This window comes from Tamandua tetradactyla, chromosome 11 (assembly GCF_023851605.1).
Source record: "Tamandua tetradactyla isolate mTamTet1 chromosome 11, mTamTet1.pri, whole genome shotgun sequence".
In the NCBI taxonomy this organism is placed as follows: domain Eukaryota; kingdom Metazoa; phylum Chordata; class Mammalia; order Pilosa; family Myrmecophagidae; genus Tamandua; species Tamandua tetradactyla.
In genome coordinates this window covers 54513786-54535804 of record NC_135337.1, presented here as the reverse complement: position 1 = coordinate 54535804, position 22019 = coordinate 54513786, and the positions used below count along the sequence as shown (strand labels likewise).

Genomic DNA, 22019 nt, shown 5'->3' with positions numbered 1-22019 from the left:
AAATACGTTTTTGGGCAATCTTTTCTGAATCTTTCTCCTTCTCCAGTAAATTGAAACAGTTGATTCCCCTGTTTGTATCATTAGCTCACCATGCATGATTGTCTATTACACAACCATCATACTGCATTGCCACATTTGTTTACATTCTATTTCTCCCACCAGGGAAGAAACTTTTCTAGGCCATGCTTATTTATCTTTGTGTTTCCAGACACAAACTCTGGTACATAGTAGATGTTCAAGAAACGTCTGTTAAATAAGTGATTCAATTAAAGGAATATTTCAGAATTAGAATGATTATTTCTATTCCACAAAATGGAATCTGTTCTGAAGCAAGTCACTTACCAATAGGATAAAAAAATCTATCAACACACTTCACTCAGTAAATATTTATTGAACTAGGTACCAGGTACTCTAGGAAGTGCTGGAAAGACAGTGGCTAATAAGATGAATAAGATCCTTTTTTTTTTTAACTTTATTCTCTATATTTCTTTGTGTCATCTTCATTTAATGCCAACTTGCCCCCAGTGCTTGTATCTTCTTCCACTCAGCCCTCTATTTTCTTAAACATGGTGAAGATATATCAATAATATATTTTAATATTACTCTATGATGAAAACAATGTACTTTTTAAACTTATGCCTCAAATTATTGTTTTTTTTTGTTTGTGAACTTAATATTTCTATTAGTTTTAAAACTAACAGCCGGCATTGCATTACTAAGTTGGAATTATTATAGGCAATGGATGGTAGAATCATTAATGACAACTGGTAGGACAAAATACACGGGGTAAAATAAAGTTAGTCAAGGAAATGTGAGGTCAGATATCTAATTCAAATCATGTATCATTATTCACACTCAACTATATAAGGAGCATTTTATATGTGTTGGGGATTAAAGTAAGCATCACATGGGCAAAAATTCACAAAAGCCAAACCCTTCCTTTAGAAATGTTTTATTCTAGTTAGGGATACAGATAAACAGGCAAATATGGAACACTAGGATATATGCCACTATAAGGATAGTGGGTGATCATGGGCGGGCTCTCTAAAGAACCATGACCAGTAAACAGTACCGGCAACAGATACAAAGACAATTATTTTTTTACAAAATGCAGTGATATACACATTAGTACAAAACCAACTCATTTTTAAAAAATGGCTGCATACTAGTCCTTTATGGGGTATGCCATCATCTTACAAACTTACTCCTATTGATTAACACTCAGTAAGTGATTTGTTGTGACTTGTAACTGAGTTGATTTAGTTCACAGGGCTGACGGTGCTAAAGTAAGAGGTCTTAGTATTATTTCAGGTTAGATTTGCTTGGAATGTTCAATCTCAATCAACTATTTGGTGCTAAGAAATTTCATCAAATAACTGTTATTAAAATTAGCTTCAAGACAACTCAAGGATCACTTCCTTTACAAAGTAATAAAGCCTACATAAAATCCCTCATGCTAGGTGGGCCATGGTGGCTCAGCAGGCAAGAATGCTTGCCTGCCATGCCAGAGGACCTGGGTTCGATTCCTGGTGCCTGCCCATGTTAAAAAAAAAAAAAATCCCTCATGCTAAATTAGGCGCTCTCTTCTCCATATTATTTAGTAATAAGTAACATCATATTTATACATCTATCCTACCTGACTAGACCAAGAAAGTCTTGAAACTAAGATTCAGTATATGAATCTTTTCTTAGTAGTGCTCAATGTAGGATTTGGTAGGTGCTCATACATGTTTGTTGAATGATTATATGATTCACATGTACTACCCACACTTTCACCACAAATACGTTAGAAGACACAATACTTTAGCTTCTGCATAAATTTCATTTAATGCCATTTGATTACTGCTAGATAATGGGCCAGTATCTTTTGGTTTGTGGATTCCTTAGAGCCAGGGAATAGGACCTTCTTGGCTTTTTTCCCCTCAAGGGAAACAGCATGGTGCATGGCCTTTAGGGAGTGGTTTCATGATCAATCTAATGTCAAGTTTGGTTTGGGGGAAGTTCTCAGGCATAGAACAGAGGTGCCCAAGCTAGGTGTGGAGTCCGGGCCTTTGGGATTTCTTCCAGTTGTAAGCAAGAGGATCCAATCTGGGCTTTAACACATATCTTATATCTTGTCTAATTATGATTATCACTCCCAATTACTTACAGCTGCTGCATATTATTTTCAGTCTTGGCAGTGTTCCCTTGTATTGCTCCAGTTTTTATTTTTAGGCAGGAGCAAATGTAACTGTGAAATATTTAGTCTTGGTTCAATACCAATTACTCGCCTAGGCAATTTCCTTAAATTATTCAGGCTTTAACTAAACTAGCTTTGAGTCATTTTCTAAGATTTCTGTTGCAATCTTAGGTAGGGTTACTTTAGGTACATTAACTCTGATTCTATAAAGCAAAGTTGGCCTCAAACTTAGATTTTCCTGAGGAAGCTTATACTTTAATGGGAAGTGAATGATTTACACCCAAATGAGGTTTTGTGTAAAAGAATGATTAATGTGGATTCAAAATAGAGAACACATTCATTTACTGAGAAATTATGCACCATTGATTGGATTCAACTGACAGTTCAATGCTGGTTCATTATATCCTGTAGGAGGAGTTTGCTTGAAAGATAAGTTTAATCCTCTTTTTAGCAATACCCACCCTTTAACACCACCAGCAGGTGCAGGGGCTATATTGTGGTTTGGAGCATACCTAGCTTTTTTGGTATCACTCAATCCCACCTAAGCACTGGGTAGAGATTAAGGGCGGGAAAGCGCACTGGAATGGGATATGCTTTAGCACTGGATAGACAGTTTTTATTATGCTGTCTAGAGAATCAGGCCTCAGCACCTGTGACATACTATCATTATTCCTTTTCTTGTTGTTATTTCTGGTGCAATTAAAATGGCCCAGGTCTTAGGATGGGATGTAATGTGTGAAAAAGATGGCACAGATAAATCACATCTGACCATCTCCCTTGGGGCGCAATGACTTCCAGGGAGGGCTCTGTTTCTGTGAATATTGCATGTCAATATGCTGTAGACCTGCCCAAATCTTCTTTCCCTGGGCTTTGGAGTTGAGGAATGTCTGAGTGCCATAGTTGTCATGTGGTGGGAACACCAATGCATAGATTTTCATTTTCTCTTACTCGACATATCTTTTTTGTAACTATACACCGTTTCCTAGGAATACACAGAGTTAAACATACCACGGTCCAGTTCTCGAGCAGCTCTCAGTTTGGAAGAGGAGAGCTTAATCCATAGCTCCTACCATACCCAGCTCCACCCGCATTCAGGAAGAGAAAGTAAGAATTGGATAAATGGCTTTGAATTCTGCCAATCAACGTCTCCCTTTGTCTTCCTCAGAAGGAATCATGCTAATAAGTGTCCATTGGTGCACTTGTCTCAAATTAGAGGCCGAAGGTTATAGGAAATCTGCATTTAGGCCCTTATTTGGATTTTTATTTTTTTCATTTGTTCAAAACTGAATGCATATCTTTAGGGAAGTCCAATGTCTTTTACAGACTCAGCATTCATGAGTTTGTAAAATAATTATTTTCACAGAAAATTTCTTTATTTTGTGTTATAAACAACAGGGAGAATGGTAGAGAAATCATGCCATTCCTTCCTCTTTCTGACTAATGGAATTTCCATGCCAGCTTGTTCTTAGCAGCTACTAAGCTATTTCTCTGGCAGACCATCATCTCTGAATCCCTGTTTGCTTGTTGAATAGCCTAATTTGCCAAAGTTCACGCTATACCATCCTATTTACTCAGCATCAACTACATTAGGAATTTTAAACATATGTTTGTCTCTGGTATCACCCATATCCAGAAATTTGCCTATTTGTAGATAAATACTTTTATTTGCAAATAGCCAGATGAAACTCTAACACTATTACCTCTAATTTGAGCTAAGGAGAATAAGCAAGCAATCAACCAAAATAGAAACAAATTCTGTTACCTCTTTCTGCCCTTCATAGTCATTGAAACAAAGTCTTAAAGCCTGAATTGTTCATCAAAATCTTCTAAATATGCTGGAATTTCAAAATTCTACTTCTGGCAAATTAGAGGTAATTTACATGAATTTATGATAGCTTTGTTTTAAAGAGTATTGTCAACATATGTGGTTGTAAATGAACTTAAATGGTTCCTTGAACTTGACAAAGTCCAGTAGTTGATTTCAGGATGGTTTGCAAATAGTTTCTGTATAAAAGCATTATGTATATTGGTGTGCGATGTATGTTTTAAAAGCCGGTTCTGGTGAGTGAAATTTATATATACAAACATATTACAAATTACCTTGACTACATAGATTTGAGTTTGGACCTTTAAGACCTTAACTAGCTGAGGAAAAGAAGGTTTTGCAGAAATAAAAATAGAAACCCAGCTGCGTTCTTAAGATCACTAATAGTCACTATCATCAGATGTATCATTACCATGAAACAGTGCTAGGTGGTTAAAAAAATGGAAGAAACTGCAAACCAGTAAAACACTTTTGCAGATTAATGGAGTTAAAAATTTTTTTATACATGACTATGTGAATATGAAATTGTTTTAAGTTTTTACACATAGGGTGTCTGAACTTGGAGCTTTATTCTTTTGCATGGGCAGGCACCAGGAATCGAACCCAGATCTCTGGCATGGCAGGGGAAAGAACTCCGCCACTGAGCCTCTGTGGCCCACCCTGAACTTGGAGCTTTAAAGACCAAAGTGTCTTGTTTATTAAAATCTATTCTCTACCTCTTTTAGAGTAGGAAGGTTACCCTAAGCCAGCTTTTTTTTTTTTCTGTTATTCTGCAACATCATCTTTCTGAAATAAGGATTCAAAATTTCCTAAGATTTGATGAACTTTTCCACATTTTCGGAATAGTCCATTTAACCTTTCAAGTTTTTCTTAGCCTGTCAAATACAATAAAGGCCAGTGATTATTTGGCCCTCTAGTTCTGATTCGCTAAAATTGTTCTACTTGTTATGTTCTAGATTGATTTTTTTTTTCCCAGTTATTCTGAATGACTCCCTAATCATTGACATTATATTTTGGCTTTTTAAAAAGCTTAATAACATAAAACGACTTTGCATGGAATCTGAGGCCTTTTGTGCACATTCCCCATGCCCCAATGATTCCTGCCTTTTTAGCCTGACTGCTGAACATTCTCTGGCACTTTCTCTGCGTTGAGTCCCACTAGCGAGGATTGCCCTCCATTCTCAGGACATGCCCAGGCCTTTGCAGCATCTGTGTGTTTACTTACACTTCTCCCTTCATCTGGGAAAGCTTCTACAACTCTCTGTGTTCCCATCTTTCAGGACCATCTTAAATGCACCCTGCTCACAAAGTTTGACCCTGTCAGAACTATAGTGGGTGATAGGGATAATCTAGTACAGCCGTTTAGGAAGTTAGTGACATGCTTAAGTTAGAGGCAAACTTAAGACAAGAACTCAGGTATTCTGATTCCGTGCTTGCATTTCTATTAGCCTCCCTGAACTATACCTAACTCTAGTTGGAATTAATCTCCCAATTACTCTTTTCTCCCGTAGCCATTTGCTTTAACCTGCACTTTATAATTTATCACTCTCATGTTCATTTTTTTTTTTTTTTTGATAAACTCTAAATAACTTGGAAGCAAGGAACATATTTAATTTACTTTTGTACCACTCATGGCGCTGGACCAAGAGGCTGACACTGTCAAAATATTTATTACAGAGAACTAAATTATAGATGCAGTGCTTTAATTTTTGCATTTTACTGAGGTCTTATGATAAAGCAACCCCCCCCCCAAAAGAAGATAGCATATAGGAAAGGTAATATCATGAATCAAGAACTCAGGAATCAGAAATGTTGGCAACCATTGTAGGACAACATTGGATCCATTCTACTGTAAAGGAGAAGCACATATTCTTGGATGTCCCTGAAGAAATCATACTTATAAACACTAGAGAGTTACACACACACATACATACACACACACACTCACTCACACCCTTAAATATGCATTTGTATTACTTGTCTGATTTGCCCATCCACCAGTGAGTGTTCCTTGACATTCTTTCCCAAAATAATCACCTTCAGCTAAGTTGCTTATTTTGGAGGGACCCAAGCAAAGATGACACTTTTCCATGGAGAAAAGCAATAGATTTTAAATACTGAGTCTAGAGTAACTTCATACCACCCACCCCTGCAAAGTTCATGTTGCTTTGCACATGAAGGTATGCAACAAATTAATTTGGATAAATAAATACATATGTTGCAAGCAAACAATCACAGTTACGAGTGGTTTTCTTTTTTTTCTCACTTTGACTTCACTTTTCTTGGCTCATGATAATTCTCTGAGTTGCATCACTTTTATGAGGTATGCATTAATTATTTTCTTAGCAAAATAATAATTTTTTTCTCCCAGATTTTGTCCCAGGAATATTACCCACTGTTTCACACTATAATCATTTTGATTTCTGCTACAGCAGCAACACTGCCTAATGAAAGTTCTCTCTCCTGTTGAATTTGTTAAATATTTAAAGGTACTCATGGTTGTTATATTTTTATTATAATTTCAACTATAAAATATTTGTCTCTTCTGCAACCTTGAAATGGTCTTTTCTCAAGGCATCAGCCTGCCTTACATTTTCTAAGGTAATCCAATTGTAAAATAGGAGATTGGAAAATGCAGCTGCTATAGAAAGAACTTGGGGACATGCACACAATAATTAGATATTCGGCGATCCTCATCCAAAGAAGGGTCAAGTAAAGAGTGAAAATTAGTAAATTTGCATAGGAACTCTGGCACTGAATGCGTTTTGCAGTCTGGGTTCACAATGATTTTTAAAGATGTTTAGTTAGATCCATCCCCAAAAATAGAGATGATAATAATAATCATAATTTCCTTGGACACTAGTCATATATTCAAAAAGAGGGATGGGTAGTTTTTAGACTATACATTGGAACACCTTACCTTTTGACTCATTTTAAGGATATTATAAGTTTGGCCATTTACATTACTGTTTGAAAGAGTTTTTGAGTGTATCTGAAATAATGCTTCCTGGACTATGTCTAAGGGTTTCAGTCTGTCATATCATAAGTTTATATCTGGAGTTCCTTTGGTCACAAAGCACCTAAGAGAAGCCTTCCTTACCATTCGTAAGACAAAACCCTTAATTTGTTGAGAGATGCCTCTATTTTAGCAGTATTCTCAATGATCCATGACCTAGAAATGGTATATATTTAAATCCAAACCTGAAAGATAGATATTTCAGACCTAAGTAAGACAGAAAAGAAATAATTTAGGAGTAGCTGCTTTTATACCAGTAGTCACATTAATTATTCAACAAATACTTATGGAGCACCTACTATCTGCTAGGCATTGTGTGCAGTGCTGAATATACAAAGATGAACAAGATATACCCCTTGGCTTTAAAGAATTAACAGCTAAGTAGAAATAAATGTTCAACTCTAGGAGAAAAAGGATAAATTCTACCAAATCATATATTATTAGAATTCCAGGTTTAAAGGAAACTTTGAGAGAATCAATTCTGTCAAAGTATAACCAAATCAGAAACAACTAGGTACCAGTATCGAGTTAGCAAAAGACATTTCAGGGTTATGTCATTTTAAAGGACTGAGGCCTGGAGAGGGAAGAGCTAAACAGAGAGTTAATATAAGTCTCTAGACTTTGAGTCTAGTGTCTATTCCGGCATATCTGCGTTGCCCACGTTAATTCATTTAGTATCTTGTTTCAGGTTTCTATAACTCTCACTGCTTATTAATATTGAATATAGAAAATACAATCGTAAATTTTTCCAAATTTAATATGATCAAAATGATTTCACTGTCTAGTATATTATCCAAGAGTTAGGTGCCACTTTAATTAGGAATTTCAACCAATAAAATGCAAAATAGCTTGTTTTATGATATATATATGCTGGAAGTGATACAATTGTCGTCTGAAATTGAATTTTGGAAATAATTTCATAGATCTACAGTCAATGTATGTTTTATTTGCATCTTTCACAATGTATTCAACTTTAACTTCTTTAGTGCCACAATTATTAAAAGCTCATAATAAATATTCCTTGATCAATTTTAGTAATATTTGAATAATTGTTATATTAAAAATCTGTTATGAATAGATTTCCATACATGAGAATGTTGCCTAGAAGCAAAAGAATAGGTAGCTATACAGTTCTGCCCTATATATACACACGCACACACATATATATATAGACTACATCTTGATTTCTCAATGCCTCAAAAGTACACAATGAAATCAGGAAAATAGTACTCAGAACAACTCTGCATGAAATGCAGTTTTTCTTTGTTTAAGTGAAGAATTAGCTTAGGTTTTTTGTCTATCTTTGCATTCAGGACTTGAAAACTGGAAAAGGGATAAAGGGAAACATAGATTCCCAGAGAGCAAAGTTATAGCTTTAAAGACAACAAATGTTTCAATTTGGTTTTATTGCAGTTATCATCTCTCTACTTTCCTAGTACACCAATCTAAAAGCAATTGTTAATGAATTCGAAGAGCCAAATTTAAATACATGTAGGTTAATATAAAATTTCTATTTCACACTAAGTTTAATTATAAGCAATTAACAGGGAGATTAAGAATCATTCTCATAGTAAAAACTATTTTCTAAAATTCCCTGTAAGTTTATGTGTGAGATTTAAGGAAAGCAACCATGAAGTCATTTTCATTTTGATGTATTTTTAGAAAAATGTCTTCTTATAAAAATGTTTGGTCTACCTAATTGTACTGGTGTATGCTTTTTTTTTTTTTTTTTTTTTTTTTTAAAGGAAAGACAGAGAGAAGGAAGGAAGGATAGAAGGAAGGAAGAGAGGAAGAAAGGGAAACATCTTTTAAACATTTTCTTGCTTTTATTGTATTTTGTTTCTCCGTTTTCGTTACATGGGCTGGGGCCGGGAATCGAACCGAGGTCCTCCGGCATAGCAGGCAAGCACTTTGCCTGCTGAGCCACCGCGGCCCGCCCGGTGTATGCTTTTTTAAAAGTCTTAAAAAGTAGAAAAGACAGATGATTGTTTTCTCCCTTCACAAAAAAGGGAAAAGATATTAAATACTATTATCTCATTGTTACATTTTTTTTTTCCTGGAGATATAGGGACATAAAAAAGATGCGATAAACACTGTGCATGCTCTTACTAATCTTACTGGAATCTCTTCCTTTATATTTCTTGTCTATACTCTTTTAAATATTCTTCTGATAGTCTTCACATATGAACGACACATTCCTTTACAAAATTGCAGCATTATAGCAGCTACCAGCTTAGAGAGAGTAATAAAGGAGCTTTATCCACATGTCTGAATTAGGGACACAAAACTCACCAATAATAAAAAGAGGGGTTTTCATTAAGTGACATATCCTTACAGAACAACAATAATAATTTTTTTTTTTTTTTTAGATTTCCATTTATCTTTGGAAACAAATTCTAATTTGCCTCCTTAATGTAACTGGCTGTACTGTGAATAATTTCTGGTATACAATGGCAGTATCTATTGTTACAGAATTGGCTTATTTGTGTATTGAAAGCTTCATTCAAATTTGTAGGGTGCTGAGTGTTCAATGAAATTGATTGAGTAGTTCAATATTCCTCAATTTGTCATAATGGTTTTCTTGTGTTTTTCTTATTTAAAGTAGCCATAATACCATTTTTTTTTTAAGGAACAAGGTAACAATTTTTGTGAAATCTCACAGTCAAATGAGAAAGGCAGGATCTCAGGTCTAAGCTCAAAAGTTACTTATAAGAAAACCACCCTAAACTTAGTAGTCACAGGAAGACAATCCATGGCAGGCTTTGTTTCATTGCTTTATTGCTTGCTGATGATGAAATGAAATATGATGTGGAATACTAAGGAAGAAGATTTTGGAAGTGAAAGGGAGTGACTAAGAAGGACTCAAGTGAGTGCTGGAAAAGATTAAGATGAACAGTGTTGGGGAAGGAATGGTCTAAGAAGACTTTATGATTGAAAGTATCATCAGATGGAAATACTAGTGGTAAACGAGAGGGAGAAGTAAGGGGTATAGTATGTATGAGTTTTTTCTTTTTCTGGAATGATACACATGTTCGAAAAAATGATAATAGTGATGAATACACAACTGTGTGATGATATTGTGAGCCATTAATTGTATAGCATGTATGGAATGTATGTGTGTAAAGATTTCTCAATACAAATATTTAAAAATAAGAAAAAAAGAAAGCATCATCAGAAACACAAACATACTCATGTTGAAACCCCACAAATAGATCTCTTCATATCAAACATTTTTGATTCCTTTCTATTCCTAGGTACGTTTACTAAATTATTTGGGCCTAATAATTCCAATCATCCTTCAAGGACCACCATAAAATACGTTTTAAACCACTGAGTTACATTTGTGTTTGTTTTTAAGCTCCAGAAAAAAGAATCCTGAGTAAGTAAATAAGGTATGATCACAGATCACAGATTCCTAGAGGGAATATATTCAAAAAATTCAAAAAGCTATTTTAAAATAAGGGAAAATTACAAAACTCTGGAGGAAAAAAATGAATGGCACTAATTCTTAGGTGACAATTAGATACATATTTAATTGCATGGTGTTTAATTTAAGATATTGCTTTTTCGTCACTTCACTGGAAGGTACATATCAGAGGTCCTTTTCCAGCTGGTTGGCTATAATGCAGTGAAAACTAGCCTCTGTTATTTGACACAGATAACTTACTATTTTAATTCTTGAGGAGATGCATTTCCAATGTTAAGTACAGGGTAGAATAACGATTACATTATAATTATCAAACATTTGGGCAAGGCATGTAAAGGTCTGTTTTTGTTTTTAAAAAGTCTTCACTTTTCTTTGATTCTTTGATTACATCATTATATCCTTTTTCCTTTGGCAAAGTTAATTGCCTTTAGAAAATTTTAAGTATAAAGAATTAAGACCTTAAAAAAGAAAAATAATTAAGACCTGCAACAAGATACTTAGTTACTCTGAACCTCAATTTCTGATCTGTAGAATGGGTTTCCTAGTACCCGTGGGGCGTTATGGGTAGTTGTGAGGGTTAGAGGAGATAACGCTCCTGATTGAGGTTTGTCATTTGTAAATCAGTTTCTAAAAACCATTTTGCCCCAAGGATCTAGTTCTTAGGACTGATATTTGGGACTTTAAAGAAAAAATAATCCCCCTTAAATTTGTTGTCAATTATTAAATGAACTCTCATCAGCGAATGGTACATCTTCGCATGATTAATCAACTCAATAATGGCTATAAAGTGAAGTATTTCATGGCTATACCAAACCGTTACCCTAATAACCCAAAATTAATTATTCAGCTTAAATAAAATTCTGCTCACTTGGAAGCTCAGTATTATCAATAAGTAATCCATGTGGTGAGACATCTGACTTCTAAAATATCTCTTTTGTTTTTCATTAGTTCATGCATTTGTGGATTATTTAAAAAAAATATTTATTTAGTATCTACTCTGCATAGAATGGCCCTGAAGAAGAAAAAACCATGGTCAGTACGGTAAGATTCTCATCCCTTGGTTATTTAATCAAACACTAATTTAATGCTACGAAGGGATTTTGCTGATGCAATTAAAGTCCCAAGTCATTTGGCATTAAAATATGAAATGTATCTGGGCGGGACAAATCCAATCACACGATCCCCTTTAAGCGCAGGCATCTTTCTCCACTGGCCTCAGAAGGAGCAATCAGAGGTAAGGAGCAAGCCAGGATTCAATTTGCAGCAGCTGGCTAGAGGCTCCAGGTACCCTGTGCTAAGGAATGCCCATGGCCTTTAAAAGCCGAGAGCTGGCTCCAGTTCACAACCAGTCCTGCAATCTAAGGAAGTGAATCCTGCCAACAACCTGAAAAAGTCTGAAAATAGAGTCTTCCCTAGAGCGGGGAGATGGGAGCACAGTTCAGCTGGCTCCTTGATTTGGGACTTGTGAGACATGAGCAGAGAGCCCAATTGAGCCAAGCTGCACTTATATTGGTACAAAACTATGAGCTAATAAATTCATGTTGTTTTAAGCCACTACATCTGTGGCAATTCGTTTTGTAGCCATAGAGAATTAATACATTCAGCAACCTCCTTTCATAGTGGGACATCGTGGCATAAACTGTGGAAAGGCAATGCAAGAGTTAAATAAACAAAAGCTAGGAATGGAAAACCAAAAGGCATATCAAAGGCGAAAATGATTATGCCACAAATAAGCAGTACACGTAATAAATGCTGCTCAGATACTTTCCTTCTGGAGGAGAGGGCCTTAAAGCATCGGAGGGTTTGGCAGAGAACTTCTCTATTTCCCTTAGAATTTATTTGTCTACTTTTTATTCCAGTTTTTATTAGATGATATTCTATAATCCTATGCTATGTCTGCCACCTATGTTTTCTACAAACATTTTCCCACCTTTGTAAAAAATGAAAACGAAGACTCCAATCAGAGACTCCAGGGGTCCAGAACTATTGTTCTAGTTAGATGAAAGGAAATAATCATCAGCCACTTATAAATCCAAGATTACTCTAATTCCATGCTGAGCACTGAATGAGATAACACACAGATACATGCAATCTCTATCCATGGTACAGCAAGAAAGTTTGACCAGAAGCCCTGTGTGCACCCCCTCTTCATTTTTAATATAAAATGCCTAAATCTGAACACTTGTCCATGAATAACTAATCCTAATAAGTACACAGCAATGCTGATGTTTCTAAATCTTTTGTGGTCAAATAATACATGCAGATGATACAGGAAATAGGCACCATGGCAAATTTGGACAAAGAGAAGTTAGAGATAGTGACAGAAAGCTTAATCAAGCATAATGCTCATAAAACAGAAAGCAAAAATCTGGTTTAAACACTTCATACATTCCTCAGAGGCTCCTGCTTGTGTAAGAAGGTCTGCCCCTTGGGTTTAGCACTAACTTCTATTTTACGACCAATAACACTCCTATAGATAAAAGATGTTTGGACTTTAACATTCATTTCCAGTAGCTATTGAGCTGCAAGAATGCATGCATACACATGTTCACACATATGTACATATATGCATCCATATATGCATACATATATACCAAAAGGAAACGTGTGGAAGGTAAAGAGTAAAGCTCATCTTAATTTTATTTCCCCAAGGCTGCAATCTAATTGTGTTCCCAATGGGGAAAAGGGTGTGCATGCACCCTTACAAAACACTTTTTATATTTGAAAAATAAACTCGACATACTTCTTTGGCTTATGCCATTTCTCCATTTAAGCTGTTATTTGCTACTTATCATCCATGAATAGCAGAATAGATGAAAGGAACAAAGCATGGATTTTTGTGGTTCCTGCCATGTAAAGTTACAGCAAATAAATTGCATGGAGAAAAGAATAAATGTAGAAATAACCTACATCTTTTTATGTAGATGAGGTGAAAAGGCAGTTCTCCTTTAGAATTGCTTCTTTAGACTATAATAGCAATTTGTGGTAAAAGTCACTATGACAAATCAGCACGTAATTTATTTTAAGAAGTCAAACTAGCAAGATCAAGTGTACTGTAGGTGGTATTTCATCTTATCATATTAAAACAGTCTTTCCAAATGTAAAAGATAACCTCAACTGCTGTGTTCTGTAAGCAAGCAGAAAATTATGTAAATCTGATTTCCTTACTATGCGCTTGCTATCTCTACTAAATCATATCCAGATTTGTAAACACAAAAGCACTGGATCCAAGATACATTTGCTTTTCAGATGCTCAGAATGAGAAAAGGTATTTTGGAGGGTGTAATTGAAAAATTCCTATCTGTTTTCAAAAGCTAACGAATCAACGGTTGTGTGAGATTAAAAAAAAATGCAAAAACATCACCTCTTAACTTATTATGGGCTTAATTGCTTCCTCATAATGGAGTGTGACAATGTGATTGCAATAAGAATAGCGCCTGCTTTGAAAATCACATATCAAAGAAATGCCAGAGAGGAAAGAGAAAGCCCACCCCCACAGCCTGCTCAAATTCTTCCTCATATATTCATTCATTTGCACTGATTCTTACCCCTTCTCCTTTAAGCCTTGTTTGGGTTCACTGACTGAATAACTGATGTTTCCTTCATTAGCATCATAAAAACGTCTGCACCTTCAGCTTTGAAACTTCACAAGCAGGTAATTGGGTGTTTATCTGAGCCAAAACTCAAAGATTGTCTTCTTTGCAGAGAGAGAAGCTCGCTGCATGGACCAGACAATGATATGCTGTTCCTGTGTGAGAGAAGGCGAACCCTATGAGACAGATTACACAAGAATCTCATGTCCATGCCCATGACGATAGGATGGACCACAGCCTTCATTCTTCCTCTGTTCTGAAGAACAACATTCTTAGGATGTTAAGGTTCAATAATTAAATTCATTGCTATTGTGGATTTGTGCTTCCTTGGGTTAACATAGCCTAATATATTTGTAGATACATGTCTAGACCTTTTTTTATCACTGATTTCTTACTTTGTGTTTAAGAATAATGAATTTTTCTATGGTTAATCGAGTACAATAAATCATCAGGTTAAAAGATTTAAAAGATATTTAAATTTAAATTACTAGATATGTTTTAACTCATAGAAATGCATGGCATTCCATGCACCTTTCAAAAATAAAATAAGGGAAAGAAACTCTATATTTCGAGTGCCTGGCATGGAGCAGGAAGTTAAATGTTTATTGAATAAATGAGTTCTACTCAGTAAATACACTAAGCAGGAAAACAGAAATTTTGTTTGTGTATCCTGAGTCAGTAAGGGGAAAGATGAAAAGAAATATGGAGGGAGAAGGAATTGTGGCAACTGTAAAATAAGACAATGCTCCATTCCAATGCCGGATTCTAGAATTTTAAGTGATAGATAGAGACAATGAAATGCAGGGAGTGAGGAAAGACATTTAATGCTGCACTTAGATATGGTATGAGCCGCAGAAAGAAAGTGACCACAGATACAGTAAGACAATAATGGGAGATGCTCAAGGGGAACTATGTACCCATATGTAAGAACACACAGAGACAGACCCCCCACACACACACACTCCTTGTATGTGTCAGTGAGTCAGAGACACATATGCAAACACATAGTCAAAGGGCAAAGGGAGAATGAGAATTACTGGGGGAGAAACACCCCAGCTTATGTGGTTATAGGGTAATGCTCCAAAAGAATGCAAATGCTCTCTTGTATTTTCACAGCTGAAGGCTTGAATGGAAATACTAGACTCTTGGTGCTTGGCCTTCTGGCTAGATGATATTAAGCTGAGCCACATGTTTGGCCTGTGGCCTGAAGGCTTGCACACCTGCTGCAAATGCAGTCTATGTTAAGTCCCATCGTAAATCTTACGCATGTGATAAACAGTGTTCCAACCAATGCTTCCCCAAATAAAAACAGCTTGTCTTTATTTACCTATACAACTGCTATAATATTAAAGCATTGAGTATAAGCCTTAATAATTTCAGATTCCAGAGAACTAATATCAGTGTGCTATTAGTCAACTATGTAGCTGAAGGAGAAGGAATAATTACATGGTTGGTACTCTCTGATACTCAAGACAAAAAACAATAACAATAGCTAATTCACATAATACATTCACTAAGTTCAAGTACTGTTCTGAGAACTTTGTATAAAGTGTCTTTGTGTGGTTGGTTTTGTGTGACCTTTGCTCTTAACTGCATTACAATGCTGTTCCTCAGACACAGGGGAAATTAGAAGCTTAAAAATACTAGAATAAGATCTGCCATTAAAAAAACAAAACCTCCCTTTGGATTTTCTGTTATAAAGAGAAAGAAATGTGTTACAATACTATGGAAAGGGTACTTTAAAAATCTTTATCACCTAAAGCCAATATGAAGTAAGGAGAGAGCTTGGCATGATCAATACATACTTTCCTCTGGTTCTGTCATCAAAAGATGACATCTGGGTTATTTTAGAATGTTTATTCCTAAACCACGTTGACTAGAACTGCTGGTACTGGCGAGCATAGTCATGTTTATTTTCAATGATTGCAAACTCGGTGAAAAAGTAAGAAGGAACAAACTACCTTCCAGTATTTAAATGAATTATTTCACGAGTCAGAGATAAGCATTCCTATTGTGCCATAAGCCATTTTATTTCAAAAAGGATAAAAATGAAAACAAAAGCAATGCCTAACATGTTAAGAAGTTTCTAAGTTGCATTTCATTTTGAATTCAAATGCTCAGTGGCTTGCATAATAAAATCCTTATGGTTGAAAGGCTGCTGATTAACCTTACTTTTTGTTAATAATCTGAGGCACATCTCTGAGCACCAGCAGTCTCTTAGGTAGTCTGTCCAGAGAAAGTCATCCACTGGAGGCTGTCTCCATATGAGAGTATCACTGTACAGAGCATTCCATTTTTTTCCTCCCCCCTGGGAACTCTCCAGTCAGTCCTAGACCCATTTATAACTTATTGTTTTACAGCCAGACAAATGATGGAAATTATGATTTTGTGGTAGGGATGACATACTATGGATATGGCTGGAAAGGCCCTTCCATTTTAAAACTGCTGGCTTGCAATACTTAAAATTTTCTCAAAATATTTTTCATATAGAAACTTAGCATTTGCCTTCAGTTCAAAGTGATTCTGTAAAATGCTTTACAGACTTTGTGTCTCTTTTAAAAGCAACACACAGCACCAAGATATTTAAGAAATTATACTTCATTTTAAAGTGAAAATATTACCTCACAAGTTGCAGTATGTATTTATGAATAATTGCCTTGAAAAAAAAAGGATAACTTACATTATTATTCAACAAGTGTGTCAAGTGCCTACCATGTCCAAGGCCCTTTGCCAGCCCCGGTCTCTCTTCTTATAAGGCTCATCTCCAGGTAGGGCAGATAAAACAAATGCATGAGTGAATGTCACACAAGTGCCAAGTCCCACGTCTCCCTGGCAATGCAGGGCTACTAGTGTGGTGTGGTACTGCAGTACCCAAAGCAGACAGTGGGCATAGAATTTCTTGGTTTGAGTGTTGTACCATAGGTACATCAGATGTAACCATTGGGGGAAGCCGGAGGAAGGGTATATGCACCCTTCTCATGCTATCATTTTAACTTCATTCTTTCAAACTAAAACAGTTTTAAATTTTTGCTCTTAAAAGCAATGAGCAGCTTTTTTAAAACTGAAAGGGAGACGATACCCTCCTAAACCACTTGGACAACTCATCTCTAAAATTTTATTTATTTTTCTCACCTTCTGGCAAACTTCAGTCATTGTAGCTTCTGATTCCTGGCTTGAAGAAGCATTTTCTGTCTCTGCTTTTATCTTATTTGGACCTCAGCTCTTTTCCTATTTGGGTTGTCTCTATAAAGCTCAGTCTAACCTGGTTCCTTTTCTTGGCTTTTGCCCTATTATGTGCTTCCTCTGAAGTTCTTTGTCAGTCTTGGGGCTCAAATAGGCAGTTGGAGAGATGTAAGATAATATGTCTTTTTGTGTTTATAAGATACGTGCATTAGCTTTTTTAAAATGGCATTGAATTTTTTGTAAGGTGACCACACTGTATTTTTCACTCTAAAACTCTTAGATTATTCAGATGAGAGTCAATTATAAAGGCACACAAATTTCATCTTGACAATGCAGAGTGTGTAATTCATACATTCTACTGAATTTTCGTAAGTAGTGTGTCTTGTAGATTTTTTTAGAGTTGTGACTCTCCATATAAGAATAAACATAGGAGCACTATTTTTTTGTGATTAGGCAATAAATACATATACTTTGGTAATGTTTAGATGTATTAAAAAACCTACACAGGACGGGCCACGGTGGCTCAGCAGGCAGAGTTCTCACCTGCCACGCTGGAGACCCAAGTTTGATTCCCGGTGCCTGCCCATACAATAAAAACAAACAAACAAACAAAACCTACATATACTGATTGGAACACAATTAAAATATGTCTGAAAATATGATATGGGTATAAATCACGAATTTTGTTTATTTGATGTTAATATACAAAGATATGCAGCTTTGGATAAAGTAAAAAATATACTAATGGAAGAAGTAAAGAAGAGATGACGGACATCTGTGCTGGGCTCTACTATAGTACACTGACAGACAAGACCTCTCATTGCTTCTAATAGTTCATCCAGTGACTATAAAATGTCAGTCCCTAGACCAAGTTTCTTACTTGCTTGTCCGATTAGAAAACTCCTTAGCTTTTTAATCTTCTCAAAGTCTTCTTTAGGTCAAAATCAAATCACTCACTCTTTTTTAACCTAACTCAGTTGATCTGAGAATCCACCAATGTTACAAGATATAAAAATAATTTTAGGACTAAACAGTAATTTAAAAACTGGGCAAAGCACTTTGAATTGTACCCAGAAAAAATAAGTCTATAGAAATTCCACACCTCTACTTTGGAGTTATCTGAAGGGAAAGGGATCACTATTTCTTTTTTATGTGTTTACCCATTTGTCCAATCATCCACCACCCATCCATCCAGTCATTCAGCTGACATTTATTGAACACCTGTTGTTATCCAGGTACTTCTTAGGTACTAGGGATACAACAGTGAATTAAATGCCTGGTGGTGATAAGTGCTAAGCAGACAAATCAAATTGGACTAGGGGGTAGAAAATGCATGGGAAGGGATGGGTCTCTTTTATGTACAGTCTGGAAAATGGAGATTTTTCACTAGAGATGTAAATAAAGAACAATATGAGCCGTACAAATATTTGGGAGGAGTGTACACTAGATAGAGGGACTAGTTAGCACAGTCTCCAAGGCAGGAGTGTACTAGGTGGTATTTCAGGAATAGAACAAAAGTAGAATGGCTGGTATAAAGTAGGAGTGTCCATTGAGAGAGTAATGATGGGAGATGATGTTGTAGAACTGGGGAGTGAGCTCATGTAGGCCAGTGTGGGACTTGGATCTTTATCTTGAATGAGATGGGAAGTTCTTACATGGTATTGAGCAGAGTAGTGACAAGCTTTATATATATCACAGGGGCTACTTGAGCATAGATTTAAAATGGGTCAATGTGGGGAGCTAGGGAGACAAATAAGGAGACCATAGGGCCATAGAAATAGGAAGCAAGAGATACTAGTGTATATGTGATTAGCAGTTGCTTTCAACAAATCTTCAAACCCCAGCCATTGTGATTTATGCTGCTTGAAAATTTCCCTAGACAATAAAGAAGCATGACTCTTGAAGCCCAGGGTGCATGTGAGACCAAGAGGTAATCTTTTTTTTTTTTTCCCTTCTGTAAGCTTAAAGGTTTATTACTATGGGTAATAAATCTGTAATAAATCTGGTATCAGATTTATATTCCAAAACAACTTCACAAGCAAACAGAAACAATTGAAACTATCCTTTGCCCAAACAGAAGTTTTTAAAATTGAAGTGACATTGGCATTATGAGCTAATAAGCTAGAAATAAATCTTGTTATGATGGCTGGTCACAGTGTATTAATATACATTATTAAGTATATGCTATAATAATAGTCTTACAAACATTGTAGGTCAAAACATGGTTTGGCAAAAACAAATACTTTTTAAAAGACAATGAAATACACTTAGATGAATAGAGTTAATAAAAAATGATTATAAGCCATATGATTCCATTTATATGATATGTACAGAGTAGGCAGATATATAGAGAAAGAAAGTAGATCAGTGGTTGCTTAGGGTTGTGGAAGATGGAAGGATTAGGGTTTCATTTTAGGTGATGAAAATGTTCTAAAGTTGACTGTGTTGCTGATTGCACACGTCTGAATATATTAAAAACTATTGAATCGCATACTTTAAATGGGTGAACTATGTGGTATGTGAATTACATCTCAATAAAATATAACCAGAAAAATAACTGTAAGACTGATAGATGAGTTCTTGCAATATGTAGTAATGGTCATAGGATAAGTTCATGTGTTTATAATCACTGCATGGGAAAACTGGTATGTGTTTGTGGGACAAGTGGAGCATGAGGTCTTTGGAAAGAAGGAACAGCATCATTAACTAACAGCACCGTGGAAATCAAATGCCTGAATTTGAGTTTGTCTGAGATATCTCTGGAAGATTTGTTTGAAGTACTAATGGTAAATTTCAGTTAAGGAGAGCTTTCAAGGCCAGATGTGATTCTTGCTGAGTCAAAGGAAAGGAGAGATATGTTAAATATGTACTTCTTAAAGCAGCACTACCTTTCAGAGGTCTCTGAAAAATTCTCATTATTAGTAATACCTTTTACCTGGAGAGACTTTCTCACAGGGGCTGTGTGCACAGCTAGGCTTGATTCTTGAATCTATTTCTATTAGCAATAGCTGTTAATCTGTGCTTCAAATCAGTTACTACCAAATTATAACGCTCATTTAGTGCTTCATGGGTAATACGATCAGTTCATGTAAACTGTATGGATAGATTTGCAGATGCATAAATACTCTTTATGAGCCCTTAGTCAAAGATTGCTGAGGTTGGTGGTGTACAAATGACAAAATAACAGGTGTTCTGATATCTTAGGCTGTGCTTAAGTTTGGCACCAAGAATAAATTGATCTTATGAAGAGGTAATTCAAACTGCTTCTTGTGAAATAATACATCTGTATTTATATTCAAACTCCTAGAATCTTTCCCTATTGCAAAGTGTTTCTATCAAATTATAATGATACTTCAAGCATGATAAATCCCAGTACCTTCTTTTTGTTTTATTTTATTTTTCGTGGTACTGAAAAATTACTCTGCATGGTAATAAAGTCTCTAAACAAACATAATTACCTTCTCATTCTACTGAAAAGAGAGATGAAGAACTACTCCCAGGCATCTTTTTTTAAAAGGTTGAAAAAGTGCCTAGGTACACTAGTACTTTGTACTGGTTTGCAGCACCAAGAATGGAGATGGCACTGGGTTGTGGTGCTGTGATGATCTGGTCTCCATCCAAGCTCACAAATTTGGTTGTCAAGGGGGTGTAGACATTTCATACAGTCTATCATGAGTGAATTGGGGCCAGACACTCTTGAGAGAGCACCTGACCCCATTTGGTGCTATTATGGCCAGAGCCTGAACATACTGATCGGGAAGGTTGGCAAGTGTCCCTGGCTGGTGACAGAGCAGCAGAAACTTGGCCTGCTCTTGGTACACTCACAGGAGGAGCCAGCTGCGGGGGCCAGAGGCACATGTGGACAGGTGCCTACTGCTTATGTGTCTCACTGGAGGGTATTTCTTTTTACTCAGCAAATAGCTGTTCACTATCCTGAGTCTAACATTTGCCACAAAATCCAAGTTCTTCTACAGTTTTCTCCATGTGCACAAATACCATGTTCTCTAACCCTTACTCTTAATTCCATTTTTTATCATTGTTTTTATTCCTCTCCAAACTATTCCAATAATCACATCTTTTAAGCACTGTATAAGGCTGTAATCAATTCTGAGTAGGGTTCTGTGTTTTAGAATATCAATTTATTTTACGAACGCAAAAGTGGAGAATGGTGGGAGAGAAAAGTAAATGTTCAGGTGGGAGCAAAGTGTAAGGTGGGTTTATGGGTTGGGTTTCCAGGGCTTGAATGGAATGTCACCATATTACCTTTCTTTCAACAAATTTTAAGCTTTACTGAGTAGTCCCTGAATACTCTCTCTCTGTGTGTGTGTATATAGCCCATATGACGAGTGCAAACTATTTAGACCAAATTTAATTTAAAAATTGAGTTAACCCTATTAGAAATTATATAAAAATAGGTTCCTATTTTCACAGACTATATCCAGTTTAGCCAGAAGAGAGAAGGCTTATCTCTCTTTTCCTTTTTTTTTTCTTTAATTGGATTTATGTCAACACGACTGAACACTATTGATCCTCAATCAGTGGTTCTCTTTCTCTTATTTTGGACGGTTTGCTTTTATTCTACCTCAAGCAATTTTTCCTTCCATAGACTTTTTAGCACTTCTGTTCATTTCTTAAGGAATTTAACACTTCTTATAGCATTTTATTGTAAGCTAATTACACATTTCCATTCCTTGGTTTGTAAGCCTTTTGAGAATAGGCATCGTGTGCTCTACAGTTTCCCCACAGTATCATCAAGCCATGTCTTATTAGGTATCAACAGAATAATTATCTTTACC

At 35.8% G+C, this 22019-nt stretch overlaps 1 protein-coding gene and 1 long non-coding RNA gene across 2 annotated transcripts in view; one reads left to right on the top strand and one right to left on the bottom strand.

The window, feature by feature from the left end:
- NEGR1 (neuronal growth regulator 1) overlaps positions 1–22019 on the bottom strand; it is an 886099-nt gene that overhangs the window by 5955 nt on the left and 858125 nt on the right. The gene's annotated exons all lie outside the window — the stretch shown is intronic.
- Positions 14836–22019, top strand: part of LOC143649526 (uncharacterized) — a 33243-nt gene continuing 26059 nt past the window's right edge. The window contains exon 1 of the long non-coding RNA XR_013159086.1: positions 14836–14917. This is a non-coding gene — a long non-coding RNA (uncharacterized LOC143649526). The remainder of the gene's footprint in view (positions 14918–22019) is intronic.